The sequence below is a fragment of the Sus scrofa genome, chromosome 2 (genome assembly GCF_000003025.6).
Source record: "Sus scrofa isolate TJ Tabasco breed Duroc chromosome 2, Sscrofa11.1, whole genome shotgun sequence".
Taxonomy (NCBI): Eukaryota; Metazoa; Chordata; class Mammalia; order Artiodactyla; family Suidae; genus Sus; species Sus scrofa.
The window spans coordinates 125,367,713-125,382,276 of record NC_010444.4 but is presented as its reverse complement, the minus strand read 5'-3'; the positions used below and the strand labels follow the sequence as shown (position 1 = coordinate 125,382,276).

At 38.2% G+C, this 14,564-nt stretch overlaps 1 long non-coding RNA gene across 1 annotated transcript in view; it reads left to right on the top strand.

Annotated features, from left to right (window-relative positions):
- LOC102160311 overlaps positions 1-14,564 on the top strand; it is a 143,395-nt gene that overhangs the window by 125,443 nt on the left and 3,388 nt on the right. Inside the window, exons 3-4 of the long non-coding RNA XR_002341867.1 lie at positions 11,023-11,150; positions 13,260-13,358. This is a non-coding gene — a long non-coding RNA (uncharacterized LOC102160311). The remainder of the gene's footprint in view (positions 1-11,022; positions 11,151-13,259; positions 13,359-14,564) is intronic.

Below are 14,564 nucleotides of genomic sequence, written 5' to 3'. Positions count from 1 at the left end.
GTTGTATCATATGGTGTTTGTCTTTCTCTTTCCAACCTACTTCACTTGTATGAGAATTTCTAGTTCCATCCATGTTGCTGCAAATGACATTATTTTGTTCTTTTTTTACGGCTGAGCAGTATTGTGTATATATACTACATCTTCTTAATCCATTCACCTGGTGATGGACATTTAGGTTGTTTCCATGTCTTGGCTATTGTGAATAATGCTACAATGAACATAGGGGTGCATGTGTCTTTTTGAGTGAAAGTTATGTCTGGATCTATGCCCAGGAGTGGGATTGTTGGATTATATGGTAGCTCCACGTTGAGTTTTCTAAGGCACCTCCATACTGGTTTCCCATAGTGGTTGTGTTACTCTATGTCTTGTGATTGGAGCAGTCAGTCCATTGACATTTAAGGTAATTATTGATAAATATTTATTTACTATCATTTTAAACCTTGTTTTCCAGGTGATTCTATGTTTCTCCTGTGCTCCTTTCTTTTTTTGGTTGGATTATTTCCTTTTATTTTATGCTTGTGTCCTCTTCTTAATATTTTTTGTGAATGTATTGTTTGGTTTTGATTTCTCTTTTCTTTTTCTTTTTGGCCTTTTTTGTTCTTTCAGGGCTGCACCCGCAGCATATGGAGGTTCCTAGGCTAGGGGTCCAATTGGAGCTGTAGCTGCCAGCCTACACCAGAGTCACAGCAGCATGGGATCCAAGCCACATATTTGACCTACACCACAGCACATGGCAACGCCAGATCCTTAATGCACCGAGCAAGGCCAGGGATCGAACCTGATTCCTACTGACTGCTAGTAGGGCTCGCTAACTGCTGAGCCCCATTGGGAACTCCGGTTTTGACTTCCAATTGCCCTGTTTTTCAAGTATGTTAACCCCTTCCTATATCTGCTTGCTTTAGCCTAATAGTCAGATAGGCTTGAACACATTCTAAAAAAAAAGTCAAGACTTTCTTGATTTCCTTCTCCACTTTTTAGGATTTTGATGTCTTTTTAAAACATCTTTATATTTATCCTTTTGCTGTTCCTTGTGTTTATCATCATTTTTACAACAGGTTTTTCTTTTTCTTTTTAGATATGTATACTATCTGATTTCGGTGATTACTTTCCAATTATGATTTCCTATTTCTTCCTGCTTCTTTTTTGTTTAGAAGAGAATGTTCAGTATTTCTTTTCAAATGGTTTTAGTTTTGCCGTATTCTTTTAGTTTTTGTTTATTGAAGAAAATCTTTATTTCTCCTATTTTAAATGATATTCTTGCTGGATAGAACATTCTAGGCTGCAAATTTTTCCCTTTTAGAACTTTGACTCTAACTTGCCACTGTCCTTTGGCCAATAGTGTTTCTGCAGACAAATCAGCTGATAGGCTTCTATATAGGGGTTTCCTTATAATTAACTCTTTGTTTTTCTCTTACTGCCTTTAGAATGCTCCCTTAATCTTTAATTTTTGCAATTTTTTAAATAATATGTCTTGGTGTGGACATGTTTGGGTTCAACTTGTTTGGGGCCCTCTGTGCTTCCTGTATTTTGATATCTGTTTCCTTTAGCTTTGGAATGTTTTCAGACATAATTTCTTCAAATATATTTTCAATCCCTTTTTCTTTTTCTTCTCCTTCTGTAATCCCTATTATGTTTAGATTGACCCACTTTATAATATCCTATGGGTCTCTTTATTGCTTTCATATTTTTTCATGTGGTTTTATGTGTGCTGCCCTGATAGGATGATTTACATTATTCTATATTCCAAGTCATTTATTTGTTCCTCTGCATTATTCATCCTGCTCTCAATTCCTTTAACTCAGCGTTCATCTCTGCAAATGAATTTTCTAATTTTTCTTGGCTCCTCCTTGTATTTTCTAGTTACTTTCTAAAGTAATCTGCATTACCATCCATATCTGCTCTTAGTTCCTTCATATTCACTCTTAACTCCTTCAGTATTTTCACTGTCTCCTTTTTGAACTTGGAGTCTGTTAGACTCTTTCATTGTTTGCTCCTTCAGGGGAGTTATCCTGTTCTTTTAGCTGGGAATGGTTCCTGAGCTGCTTCATTTTGCTTATATTTTTCTTATTCTGTGAGTTTAGGGAAAAAATACTGCAGTTTTGAGGGCTATTTATATGCAAGTGCACCTGTGGGTATTTTGTGAGGGCTTATTATTATTACTATTCATTGTTGTTGTTGTTGTGAGGACTGTTTTTGCTTTGAATGCTTGCTTTCTCTTTCCTCCACATGTGCAGGCTGTTATACCCATGCTGGTATATGGCCTATGTGTGCTTCCAGGGAATGGAGGCAATGGGCATGGATAGTAGCCAGTGCCTGGTTGCTGGGCCCTTGGCAGTAGCAAGGACACTTGGGGAGGTGGCACAGACTGCTCCTGGTGCAGGGCCTTGGGAAGTGGCATTGACACGCAGGCAATTGTAGGTGACTCCCAGAGCTTTTGGCAGTGGCAGCAGTAGGCATCTGCATTCCCAGGGAGTGAGAGCAACAACAGGTATTGCTCTGTTGAAGTGCCCTCCTCTGTGCAAACTCTGAGGTGACTGGGACTGCAGGTGTTTCCTTTTCATGGACCCCTAATGGTGGTGGTCATGGGACCTCTGGAGTCTCAGATGGCTGTGGTGGTTTTCCCTTGCTGCCCATAGCCCACACAAGAGATGCCTGCCATCCTTAGCCCATGCAAAAGGCACCCAGCTGCCAGTAGTACACACAATAGGCACTCTGCTGACTGTAGCCCACACAAGAGGTGCCCCACTGCTGATAGCCTGTGCAAGAGGAACCCCACCCTGAGAGCCCACACATGCACAGGGAATGATATTCCTGTGGAGGTCTGCCCCTCCTCTTCTCACCCTCCCCACAATGGCTCCTTGTTTCTCCTATGGGCTCAGGCCTCCTCCCAGATTCCCTTGGCTGTGGCACTCCATTCCCTAGCCATTGGTGCATCACTCCCTAGCCCCTCAGCCTGTCTCCATACAGCCACCCCTAGTCCTCTTCCAAGAAATGCCATCCATAGCCTGAGTCTCATCACCCAGCTCCTAACTGAGTATCTCAGGTTGTGGTGTCCTGGGGTAGTGGTGCTGATGATTTGTGCAGCTCTCTTTCTGCTTTGCCATCCTCAGTCCAGCTGCTATGCTTTTCTCTGAGGCTTTGAGGTCCTTCCGTCTGAGCTGATCTCCTCATCGGTTAGGTGGCTTCCCAGGGTATAGGTTCCTATCCTCTTCCACAGCTTCCTTTCAGGAGTGCTGGTTCCATCCAGACAGCTTTTTTTTTTTTTTCTCTTCTCTTTCTCTCTCTCTTTTTTTCCCCTTTTGTTCTACCCAGTTATGTGGAGGGTTTCTTGCCCTGTTTGGAGGTTTAAGGTCTTCTGACAGTGGTGAGTAGATGTTCTGTTTGAGTTGTTCTACATGTAGATTTTTTTTTTTTTTTGATGCTTTTGTGGAAGAAGGTGAATGTCACATTTTACTTCTCTGCCATCTTGAAATGCCCAGCCGAGGAATATTTTAAAAGTTGAATAAGGAGTTCCTGTGGTGGCTCAGCAGTTTACAAACCTGAGTATCCATGAGCTATGTGTTCAATCCCTGGCCTCATTCAGTGTGTCAAGGATCTGGCATTGTCATGGGCTATGGTGTAGGTCACAGACACAGCTCAGATCCCTCTTTCCTCTGGCTGTGGTGTAGGTCCATAACTGCAGCTCTGATTTGACCCCCAGCCCAGGAACTTCCATATGCTGCAGATGTGGCCCTAAAAAGAAAAAAAAAATTGAATAATGTGGCAATACTATCTTTTATGAACATGAATTATAGCAGAGAATTTTTGAGCCGGAAAGGACCATGGAGGACCATGCAGTTTGTCTATTTCCTTTATCTTATTTTACAAATGAAGAAGCTGTGTGCTAGAGAGTACTGGCACAGAGTGATAAATTTTGATAGCAGTAGGCTTCCCTTATATCAGCCGTGTCTGTGGCATGTGTAAGTTCCTGGACCAGGCACAGCCTTGCCTTTAGACGATATTCTTTCAAGTATACTACACTCACCTAATACATGATGTATTTTCCCAATAATGATTGGTACATTAGAATGCTGTAAAATTATAGTATACTAATGCTCATTCAGTGACAGTGGAGTGATGGCTTTCATTTCTAGCAAACAGAATAAAACACTGCTTTTCAGTAAAGAGTTGCCTACCATCAGAACCTCCTACTAAACTGAAGCTTCAGATTGCTTTGGAGACTCTATTGCTATAGGAAAAAGTAAAAGGGCCATTCAGTTGTATTTATTCCGTTTGTTTCCAAAGTCAGTATAGGCAACCTCTCAGTTAACTTAATTCTGCTAGCACCACTTAGTAACCACATATTTTAGAGTGTTATATGAATCCTGTGGGAATTGAGAAATGAATTCTGTTCTCAAGGATCTCATAAAAAACCTTTTATTTAGCAATCTATTTTGAGAAATTTATTACATGGAAAAATATAGTACATAGTGGATATATAAAGACATATGTTAACTTAATTGCAGTGTTGTACGTAAAAATTAAAAACTGAAAGTAAACTGTCTTTCACTGATACATTGAGTATTAAAGCCATGCAATAGAACATCATGCAGCCCTTTAATAGAATAAAGTAGTTGTCTTTGTGTTAATATGGAAAGGTATTCATAAGATATTTTCAATGGAAAAATCTGTGTGTGCGTGTACACACAGTTCCATATTTGGAGAAAAAAGTATATATGTAATTGTAAAATATTAGTAGAATTCAGAGAAAGAAAAATACCATATGGTATCATTTATATGTGGAACCTAGTAAACATGATACAAAATAACTTATTCATAAAGCAGAAACAAACTCATAGATTTTAAAACCAATCTCTTGGTTACCATAGGTGAAACCATTGGGAGGAGGGAGAAATTGGGAGGGTGGGAATAAACTATATACACTACTGTATAAAATATATGATGAACAAGAACCTACTATATAGCACAGGAAAATCTACTGAATTTTAATAACCTATATGGGAAAAACAATAGGTGTATTTATATGTGTAACTGATTCGCTTTGCTGTACTCCTGAAACTAATACAACATTGTCAGTCAGCTATACTCAACTAATATTAAAAAAAATTTGTAGAGAATTAAGATAGAACAAGTGTGAGGAAGATTGACAAGAGTGTTTGCTGGAAGGGGAAATGACTGCAATAATCTGGAATACAGATTCTAGATGATTGCCCTATAATCTAGGTCTGCTTTATGGTCATAGTTATTGCAGTGGTTTAGATATTAAATCACATTTTAAAATGTGATTTATATTTTATCAGCATATACTACTAATGATATTTTGTATTACTCTTACTATATTTTGTCCACCTAAATATGACTTGTAGTTAAGAGAATGCAAATTTTAGTGACTTTTTGGGGGGTTAAAAAGAATACATATTTCAGTTCAATAACCTTTACAGTCATTTCTTATTGCCTTTGAATGAAGCTAAATTTCTGTCCAAAAATATGAAATGTTTTTTTAATAAATCAGAGTTTGTGGCTCATTTAATTAGAAGCCTAAAGCTCAGTTATGTATTTATCTTCATGATATAGAAAAATAGTGTTATCAAACTTCTCATTCACTGAATTGATGACATGCACTCATGCATGCCGACTGGAAAAACACTAACTAAAATAAATAAAATATGGGGATATTTTAGGATAGTGTATGAAGGACACTTTTGACAACCCCTCTTTGTCCAGTAATTGTTTTTGTAACTGTAGAAATTAGTTGTTTTATCCACCTTCCTCTATTTTTTTCATTCTGCATAAAGTAGGATTTTATTGCTTTGCATTTAGTGAGTACTCATAAGGTACATGGCATTCACAGCTTAGGTCCTTGTTCATAGTTCATTTGTAATCCAACCCAGAAAATAGATGGCTGGTTCAAGCCTGCTATAAAACTGCTATATCTTTCTTTCTTTCTCTAGCTGGTAAAGGAGTTCACTGGGACAAATTACAAAAGTTTGCTAGAATTTCATTGATATGGAATTCATAGTTATTCATATATTTTTGGCTTTGAGATTCTCCTGATTATTCTTCCTGATCTCTGGATTGGCTTCAAAATCTCTAGACTTTAATTTTCTTGGCTTAACTGTTTGGATTGTAGGGATGGCATTAAGCTGGAATGTTTGCTGGTGACCTGTGTGGCACCCCAACACATTCTGAGTCCCACCACCTCGAAGAGGACTGCCATATAAGATGGTGCAGTTTGTGTTCTTTGGACAAGTGGCTATAACTGAGGGGTCTGTAGGTGGCCCAGATCCTCCTGTGCTTCCTGCTTGGTCTGTGCCCATTGAAGAAAAGGGTGCTCATTGTACAACAGCATTGTTCGTGTGTCAATTTTGGCCCAGTGAGGTCGCCGTTTTTTAAATTTCTACAAAGGCACTGCATGGCTTAGCAGGAGTCCCAACTAGGAAGAATTTTAATTTTGATCTGCTTTTTAATGGTGTTGAAATTTGGATAGTGATTACATACTTTTCTTAGGTCCAAAGCCCAAAATTTAAAAGTTCAAATTTAGTTCTCAACTATGAATTTTTCAAGGACAGGGACCTTGTCTTTTTTGTCTCTGAATTCCCAGTATGTTGGATATTGACTAGCACATTCAGAAATAAGTAGTTGATACCTGAATGGGTAAATGAATAAATAATTGACTGATTCACTTAGATGGCTCCAAATATTTCATGTATGGATGGAGATTTAGGTGATGGGGGATGGCACCCTTATAGGATAGTAGCCTGGATTGCTGTGAGGGACAAGTAAATGTTTTGCTTTATTTCCTGATGTGTAAAAGAAAGCTTACACAGAGTTTATTCTAGAACAGCCACTTGTTACTCCAATTATGCCGAGATAATAGTCCACATGTACTTGGTCTATATACCAAGACACAAGTCCAGAGGTAGCTGTATATCTGTGATGGGGATAGCAGTGGAATGCAGCAGACGTTCTAGAGCTGAGTGATTCCTAAATGAACCACAGAGTTTCCTGTGGGGTCCTGAAATGTGACGTCACTAAGAGCCAGCCCTTGAAAATCCCAGCATGTTGGCTAGTGTTATGCACTGAAATGTTTCCTCTGCAAATCCGTGTGTTGAAGTCCCAATACCCAGTGTGACTGGTTTCTTACAATGTTAAAAATGTAAGATATAACTTGGAAGATATAACTCACTCTATATGATAGAATAAATTGTATTTAAATGTGTTTATTGATGCCTTTAGTCCAGGAAGTGCAAATAACTGAATTAGTCACATTGATACAGAAAATTTGAATCAAAAATCACAAATGAGAAATGGCCAAGTGGAATTGAGAGAGCTTCAACACATTATGTGAAAAGGAGCCTTTACTTTCATCCTGGATGACCTCTACCTCCTGTCATCCACACTTTTGTGCAATTCTCTTCCATTGAGTGTGAGCTGGACTTACTGACTTGGTAATGAATAGAATATGGTAACAGTATAGAACGTCACTTCCAAGATTGGGTGAAAAAAGACTATGACTTTTATTTTGAATGTTCTCTCTTGTTCTTTCTTGGATCATTTGCTGAATGCAGAAATATGTTGTGAGGCAGACCCGTGAGGAGGGACAAGTGAGTGAGCTTGGATATAGGTGTTCTGAGGCCTGCCAATAGCCAGTCCAGTCTTGTGATAAGAGCCTGACACCAGGCAACAGCTTGAGTGCAGCTTCATAAAAGACTAAGCCAGAGGCACCAAGCTGTGCTTTGCTTGCAGTCCTGATCCACAGAAACTGAAAGATAATGTTTGTTGTTTTCAGCCACTAATTTTGTTATATAGCAATAGATAACCAGTACACCATGTTTGTTAATTCATTAACTGATAATAGCTTATTAAGCCATCTGTCACCTTCTTCTTTTAACTGATATTTTTTTTCAAATGTTTTCTTCCTAAAGACAACATGAGTTGGATAAAGCAGATATTCTACATAGCATTTGAATTGACTTATATTCCATATTATTGGTATTTGTAGGGAGAAATTATGTTTACTAGGGATAGGAAAAATCTTAAATTTATTAGAGTATACTTGATTCCTAAATTTCAGGCATGCTTATATCTGGGGAAATTTAGAAATGGAAATTATAAAATGATGAGATTAAATACATTTTCTTTAAAAGATCAAAATTTAGGAGTTCCTGTCATGGCTCTGCAGAAACGAATCTGATTAGTATCCATGAGGATGCAGGTCTGATCCCTGGCCTTGCTCAGTGGGTTAAGGATCCAGTATTGCTGTGGCTGTGGTGTAGGTAGGCAGCTACAGCTCCGATTTGACACCTAGCCTGGGAACCTACATATGTTGCAGGTGTGGCCCTAAAAAGCCAAAAAGAAAAAAAATTTAAAAGATCAAGATTTATCTTTTGATGTATCAGATCACCTTTGTTTTTTTGTTTTTTTGTTTTGTCTTTTGTTGTTGTTGTTGCTATCTCTTGGGCCGCTTCCACGGCATATGGAGGTTCCCAGGCTAGGGGTTGAATCGGAGCTGGAGCCACCAGCCTACGCCAGAGCCACAGCAACGCGGGATCCGAGCCGCGTCTGCAACCTACACCACAGCTCACGGCAACGCCGGATCGTTAACCCACTGAGCAAGGGCACGGACCAAACCCACAACCTCATGGTTCCTAGTCGGATTCGTTAACCACTGCGCCATGACGGGAACTCCTCAGATCACCTTTGGATATCACTTGAAAATTAGTTTTCTGTCTCTATTTATAGGATAGAATTGACTATCTTGTTTACATCGAGAACATGATTTTTCTGGCTCTCCCTCATAATTCTTTGGTGAATCTATGCCTTTTGTTTCTAAGGATAAATAAATAAATAAATGAAATAGAAATATATTCCCAGGTATATTCTAATAGGGTACTAGGTTACAGAGGGAACATACTGTCTTTGAATGAATTAGAGTATATAAAACATTCATAGTATTTCTGAATGTATATCCGTATGATAAATGATGGGAAATTGTTTATGGTAGTTTCCACAAATGATCACAAAGTACTTTTTCAGAGTAAAATTCCCATTTCTGATGCAGTTCCTTAATAGGGTGATGGCTGTTATCTTTACTAAAAATACACTTGAATTTTTTTATTACGCTTTTTTTCTTTAGGGCCACACGCATGGCACATGGAGGTTCCAGGCTAGGAGTCGAATCAGAGCTACAGCTGCCAACCTACACCACAGCCATAGCCACAGCCACACCAGATCCTTGACCCACTGAGCGAGGCCAGGGATTGAACCCGCAACCTCTTTGTTCCTAGTTGGATTTGTTTCCACTGTGCCACGATGGGAACTCCGCACTTGAATTTTTAAACTTATATTAATAAAAAGGAGTAGCATAGAGTGAGAAGAATACAGTGACATATGCATTTGCTTGCCACCTGTCAACTTCCAGAGAAAATCCAAGCCTTGGGAAGTAATTATGGTTTAGCTGGATCCAACAGCCACCCTATCTTTACCAGACTATTCATCTGTTTTTGTAGTTGCTGCCAGTATCTTCTGGTTAGGTCTCCATTTCTAAAAGTGAAGCAGATGTTAAACTTCCTTGAAATGGGGGGTCAAAATATAAATCAAGGAATTTAGACATAGCTTCGGCAATGGAGAACACAGTCCATTTTGGAATAAAAAGTAGGTAAAGCAAATGTGCTTGGCTTTCTAGTTAAAGTCATCCTGAATTACCAATTATGTAGGCTGATCTGGTAGCCTATTCTAGCAGCTGTTCATTGCTCTCTGAAAACTGGCTTGGCTGCTGCTTCTGCTTGGTAACTCATACAGTGACCTTAGCTACAAAGTATACGTTAAGAACTCTGCCACTTGCTTTCCTTTCTTTTCAGTGTGTTTGTATCAAGCAAAATCTCAAACCCACAGTCCAGTATAATCACAGGCTTTGCAATAAAGCACTGAAATGTCAGACTTAATGAGAAAGGAGAGTGTCATGCAGTGTGAGCACTTCCATTCTTTTGAAAAAACATCTTCCTAACCAGGATAATCAAATTTCATCTTGACACCTGTTGTACTGCAGAAGCATGGCAGAATCTGAAATGAATTCTTCGTCTTCTCCTCTCCTAGTACACTAAATGAGCTGTAGAAAGGTCAGAGGAATCTTCCTTAAAGAAGCAGCTAAATAAGTGATTAAATGTCTTGATATGATGTGAAACAAAATGTAATAGTCACAATAGCCTGTATTGAATCATTGCTTTCACCCAGAGCTATTAATGGCCTTCTGTTCTATCATCTCAGTGATGTGACAAAAAACGTGAGTTACTTGAAACTGTGGATGTGGGAGAGGTGATATGGTCTTTGGCACCTGTTACTTCAACAGCATTGTCTAAAATTTGTCATGATTTGTCATTTTACTAAGTCACAAACTTGAATTGTGTGTATGGGGTGTTAGAATAAGATGAGGATTGAGTTGTCTAGCTTACTTGAGAGCCTTGTTTAGTTTTAATATCTGTAGTTCAAGAAAGTTTCACGGGTTCTTAATAGAATTTAGTATTGCTTTGAAATGCTCTAGTATTTGACAATTCGGGGAAGCACAAAGTTATTCAGATTAATTTCATAAGAATATCAGAGACCTACTGGCAGGTAGAGTTAAGGCTGCCAGAGATCCTCTGAGATCAGTAAAACCAGCTTCAAGTATTAGGCATATAATATATGTAAAATTCTGGGAATAGATTAAGCCTTTGTAATTGGTTTAGTACATTCTTTCCAATTAGAGAACTGCATATAAACTGGTAAAAGTGAAGGATGCTTTCTTGATTGAAGAACTATAAGTAGTAAGCTTTCATAACTCTCTGGATACCCTATTATTTTGAGTGTCGCTATCCAGAGGGAAGAACAGAGCTAGAGAGTAGTTTGTGGTCACAGCTTTAAGTTTAGAGAAAATGTAAAATTTTACGGTGTTTTGTACTTCAGGGTCTACTTGGACAAGCACATTTTCTGGGACCGACGAAGTCCTTGAAAAATCATGGTATATTTTTGTTCTCTTTTCTGCAGATATTCTGTGAAAACTATTTTCCTCTCAAAATTTTTCAAAATATATTCTTCAAGCTAACTTTTGATGGTTTTCTGAGAGGTAATTAACAGTGGCGATTTGCAGAAACTACACCATCACTGTTAAAGAGGTAATATTTTCAGCAGATGCTTTGTAAATCAAAGATAAGTAAAAGACCATTTTAGGAATTTTGTCATTGCACTGTTTGGTGCAATGACAAGAAAATATTGACACCTTTGATAGTAAAGTCTGTACTTTTTATTTTAGATATATAGAATTCAAATATAGTAATGTACTAACAATAAAAAGAGAAAGAAAATAAGTAAATTATACTTAGCAGTGACAACAAAATTTTGAAGAATGTGTGTGATAATGGCAGATCAGGAGTGGAGAAAATAGGACTCTATAACTTCACCAACAGTTATTAATGCTAAAATTACTGTCTTGTTCCTAAAAGGGCAAAGTATTTTAAAAAAGTATTAGTAATTTACTGTTAATTCCTCAAGTTTGTTGGCTAGGAACTTTTGTGAATATTGATGATGCAATATTGTCTTATACATTTTTTATCCACCACATCTTGGTAACTATTTCTCCCTGGGACAAGAAAAATGTCTATGCTAAAATGGGAAAAATTGAGCCACTTGTAATGGCTCTTGCTCTGTAGCAGGTGCACTGAACAGAACTGTAATATCATTTAATGGTCATCAGTGGTGAGTCTTAAATGGTTTCCTAACTCAGCCATTCTTTAAAAAGTTCAAAAGGAACTTTATGGGAGGTGTCACACTCCTTGAAAGAAGAGGATATATCCGTTTATCCCAGATGGAGTCGACACTCCTAATTCATGTTTGGTACTGCAAGACTCATGCTTTCTGGAGCTTGTGGGCCACTGAAAGAAAGCAAAATCAGTGTCCTGTTCTGTTATCTCCCATTAATGGACCTTTGGTATATCATTTCTGTCCCTGTGGATCTTCTTTTTCTGTGACATCTCAGTTATGGTAAGTATGCATAGCATTGGCCAAGAGCATAAACATAGATCAAATTGACATAAGTCCAATTCAGAATCATAAATCACTTTGACAAAAGTTGAATTTAAAAATGTATGAGCCATCCCAGAATGACTGTGATCCTTTGGAGCTGCTTAAATAGAACGATTTGGGCATAGTAAATTCTTTTGGGGAAGATTTTAGGAAAGGTTGAAATATATGCCAAAAACTCACCTAGGCCCCTAGAAAACTTAGCTATTATTAAAATAACTCCACAATAGCATTTTCCTTTTTAAAATTGATCATGACAGCAATTCCAGTGAGTTACTCTTATATTTGACCTCAGATATATATTTGGTATATTAGCTCTCTTAAATGAAAAATTCTATGTTCACCTTATTTTAAAATTTTCTATTCACCTTATAATATATTCTTAATTTGCAGATATACTCTTGTTTTTTCATGCCATATTTTTAGCCTTATATATAATTATTATTAAGGCAGAGAAAATACACTTTCAAATTTAAAGTTTTGCTATTTTAAGTCTTTGTACACTCTCCGAATAAATCATTCTGTGCTAGCAGAATCTCTCCAGTGACTGAAGCCATGTCCTCATATTAAGGGATATAATTTTAGACTGCTAGTAAAATTCAGTTCCGAGAACTTTGTCCTCCTGTGAATGATCACCCATTGTGTTAATATTGATATTTTAACTCTTTAAGTTTTTTTCTAGAAGCCCATGATGTGTGTAGGTTTAGTGGAATTTTGTTCCTATGGTATATGCTTACTATTTGGAGGACTATTGGTACATGACTGCAATTAAACTTTTAGTATCACTATTACTAACAGGAATCCAATTTTTCTCCATTATATGCTACATACTTTCACATACATATAGAGCATAGTAGCAATATTCTCTGCAAAATATTTTGTTGCTTTCACCTCCTCAAAATTATAGAAGATTTGAATAGAGAGAAAGAGGGAGTTCTTTGGGAGAAATATTTATATATATTTCAAAAAGTTGGAGGTCTTCTCATGCTGGCTGCTGAGTTTTGACTTCACTTATAAATCCGTTTTCTAGGGGCTGATTTTGTCCTGTCTGTGTGAGGACAATCATGCTGATCCCCATTTGTTCTTCCCCCTCACCCCCAACTCTTCCTCCACCTCTCCACTGTCCCTTCTCCCCTCCACCCTCCTTCTTCTCTTCCTCCCCTTCTTTTTCTTCCTCTTCCTCCTCTTCTTTTCTTTCTTTTCAGTGTGAAAGCCATGTTAGTGAATCAGTACGAAATGGTAGAAAGAAGATGACTGGAACAAATATTAGGAGACTAGGACCCATCATGGCTGTACAACTTTGGGTAAGTGATTTAACTCCTCTCAGGTCCACTTTTCCTCTGTAAGCTGGTAAATGAAATACTTAGTGCTAAAACTTTGTGAATTTATGAAATTATTTTGAGAGCCCTTGTCATTGCCTTCTCCAGAATTGTCTTCTATCCTCAGCTCAGTGAGCCACTAAATCAGACATTGTAGCAGGCAGTGTTTGTGCTTGCTCCTATTCCCCTCAGCCCACTCTGAAATTCACCTGCAGGGAGAATGTCAGTGGCTTCCTGGGTCTCTGCTTGAGGCATTCTCTGGTCCTGGAAGTATATGGTTCCCACAGATGAGCCAGACCAGCAGTACTGGGGATTGAGCTGCTTGGGGGCAATCCCAAACCAGTGAAGGGTGGGATTTGGTGAAAATAACTCCGCTTTCCTAACCCACAGAAAGCAATTCTGAGGGAGTGTTCCCTTCTGTCTTTCACAGGATCCCCAGTAGAATTAAGTTCTAGTTACCCACAGAACAAAATGATCTTGATTAGTGATCTTCCTTTCCCTGTCTCACATCCCCAGTAACTAACAAAATGAACTCCCTGAAGCCAAATCTTTATCTCAGACCCTGTGTTTGAAGAAAATACTTGTTTTATCTGCTGTTTGCTCCTCCCTTCTTCTGAGACAGCACTGCTGGTTTGTAGTTTTGTCATCACATTCTCATGTATTAGATGCTGCTTTCTTTTCTTTTAACTTTGTCAGCATTGGGTGTGTCCTAGTCACATAGTCAGTATTAATTCAAAGGGCAGTACTGAGGCTCTGTTCATCTGTCTGTTGGGAATGCCCTGCCCTTCTTCTGCCTTTTCTCTGTGTCTCTGTTCCATCTGCTCTTCTCCTTCCCACAAACCAAGAAACACAGTTACTTGACTTACTCTTGCTTATCCTCCCAGTCTCATCTTAAAATTTTCTTCTGTAGGCAAGTCTCCTTACACACTTCAAAGAGGATGATGCCTACCTTCCCCCAGTGGCTCGCATTAGCTCCTGTACTTCTATTAAAATATGAATTACATTTATAATTAGTTATTGACTATGTTTCTTCCTAATGGCATTATAAGCGGCATATTGCTTTTGTTCACCTCTGTAATTTCAGGATTTAGCACATTCCCCTCTAACAGACACTAAGCATAATTAAAGAGTAAATAACTGGATCTGAGGAATCACTTAAAGCATATCTTTATTTTATAGGAGATCAGTGTC